We start from the raw sequence: 2,810 nt of genomic DNA, 5'->3' as shown, positions 1-2,810 counted from the left end.
AACTCACTCTCTCTCTCTGACCTCACTCTCCCTCTCTCTGACCTCACTCTCTCTCTCTCTGACCTCACTCTCTCTCTCTCTCTGACCTCACACTCTCTTCTCTCTCTGACCTAACACTCTCTTCTCTCTCTGACCTCACACTCTCTCTCTCTCTGACCTCACTCTCTCTCTCTCTCAGACCTCACTCTCTCTCTTTCTCTCTGACCTCACTCTCTCTCTCTCTCTCTCTCTCTGACCTCACTCTCTCTCTCTCTCTGACCTCACTGTCTCTCTCTCTCTCTCTCTCTGACCTCACTATCTCTCTCTCTCTCTCTCTCTCTGACCTTACTGTCTCTCTCTCTCTGACCTCACTCTCTCTCTCTCTCTCACACACACCTCTCTCTCTCTCTCTCTCTGACCTCACTCTCTCTCTCTCTCTCTCTCTCTCTGACCTCACTCTCTCTCTCTCTGACCTCACTCTCTCTCTCTCTCTGACCTCACTGTCTCTCTCTCTCTGACCTCTCTCTCTGACCTCACTCTCTCTCTGACCTCACTCTCTCTCTGATCTCTCTCTCTCTCTGACCTCTCTCTCTCTCTGACCTCTCTCTCTCTCTAACCTCTCTCTCTCTGACCTCTTTCTCTCTCTCTCTCTCTGACCTCTCTCTCTCTTTGACCTCTCTCTCTGACCTCTCTCCGTCTCAGACACACACACAGACAGACACTGTCTCTCACAGACAGACACTCTCTCTCACAGACAGACACTCTCTCACAGACAGACACTCTCTCACAGACAGACACTCTCTCACAGACAGACACTCTCTCTCACAGACAGACAGACACTCTCACAGACAGACACACTCTCACAGACAGACAGACACTCTCACAGACAGACACTCTCACAGACAGACAGACACTCTCACAGACAGACGGACACTCTCTCACAGACAGACAGACACTCTCTCTCACAGACAGACGGACACTCTCTCTCACAGACAGACGGACCCTCTCACAGACAGACGGACACTCTCTCTCTCTCAGACAGACACTCTCACTCTCTCAGACAGACACTCTCACTCTCTCAGACAGACACTCTCACTCTCTCAGACAGACAACCAACTCTCTCAGACAGACACTCTACCTCTCTCAGACAGACACTCTACCTCTCTCAGACAGACACTCTACCTCTCTCAGACAGACACTCTACCTCTCTCAGACAGATACTCTACCTCTCTCAGACAGACTCTCTCTCTCACTCTCTCAGACACACTCTCTCTCACTCTCTCACTCTCTCAGACACACTCTCTCTCTCAGACACATTCTCTCACACTCTCTCTCTCTCTCTCTCTCTCTCTCTCAGGGAGGGAGGAATGGCAGGAGATCTGTGCAGGCAGCTCACTGCACACAGACACACACACACACACACACACAAATAAATACACACATAAATACAGACACACACACATAAATACACACACACACACACAAATAAATATACACACACACAAATAAATACACACACACATAAATACACACACACACATAAATAAATAAATACACACAGATACACACACACAGATGCAGATACACACACACACACACACAAATAAATACACAGATCCGGGTGGGTGGGGGAGGGTATGGCTGAACGGCCCGGTCCCTGCACGGGGGAGGTCAGTGCTGCGGGGGCCTGTGCCACGTGGGGGAAGGGCCGGTGTGCTGCGGGGAGGGAGGACCGGTGTGCTGTGGGGAGGGAGGGCCAGTGTGCTGCGGGGAGGGAGGGCCGGTGTGCTGCGGGGAGGGAGGGGGGGGGATGTGAGGCTGCAGTGCTGCTGGGAGACATCTGTCTCCCGGTGCTGCTCCTCCAGCGTGCGCGCCGGGCCTCCCTCTCTCAGCGTCGCTGAGCCGCGCTGAACAGATGCACAAAGCCCCTGCATCTGTAATCAGCGCGGCTATAGTTCCTCCGGCCTGGGACATAGTAAGCGCTTAGGTGCTGCTGCTCGCTCTTGCTTGCTGCCGCTCGCTCTACCAGGAGCTTTTTGCTGTCCTGGCAGAGGAGACAGCAAGCGCGCTTGGGAGGCGGGTATCACTGTGTGTGTGTCACTTGGTAGCTGTCAGTGTGTGTGTGTGTGTGTGTGTGTGTGTGTGTGTGTGTGTGTATATTATATAATATTTTAAAAATTAAAAAAAAACAGACATGTGAGAATAAATTATTTATTAACGTTGTGCAACTTTGATAAATATATTCACACGCACACACCACACATACCCATATACACCACACATACACCACACATACATATATACACCACACATACACACACATATATATATATATATATATATATATATATATATATATATATATACACACACACCCATATACACCACACATACATATATATATATATATATATATCCCCTGATGAAATCCGCAAAGTCGGAAGAAACGCGTAGGGACAGTTACTATTGAAATTACGGTGGCTGACCTGCCTTGACACCAGTGAGAGATCGTGAAGACACGAGTGAAGTCCTTCCGGGTTCCGGTTCCACATGTGAGAGAGCAATGGTAGACGCACGCTGCTAACAAGCTCCATACAAGTGGACTGTATTTCTCCTGGAACAAGCGGCGGTCAGAGATACCGGATACAAGACCATCCTGGATATCGTAGAGCGGAGGTGACCGTGGAATCTTCATTTGGTGCATGGGCAGGTCCCATAAAATGCCTTATTTTATCAGACAAATTGTAAGTGTGCAATTGTCTTGTCCGTGATTTATTAAATTGTTCATCTGATTTTACACAAGGATCGGGCGCTTTTTCTCTTCTTTTTTT

This window comes from Ascaphus truei, chromosome 14 (assembly GCF_040206685.1).
Source record: "Ascaphus truei isolate aAscTru1 chromosome 14, aAscTru1.hap1, whole genome shotgun sequence".
NCBI classification, from domain to species: Eukaryota; Metazoa; Chordata; class Amphibia; order Anura; family Ascaphidae; genus Ascaphus; species Ascaphus truei.
The sequence above is the reverse complement of the archived record's forward strand: the minus strand, read 5'-3'. Positions refer to the sequence as shown.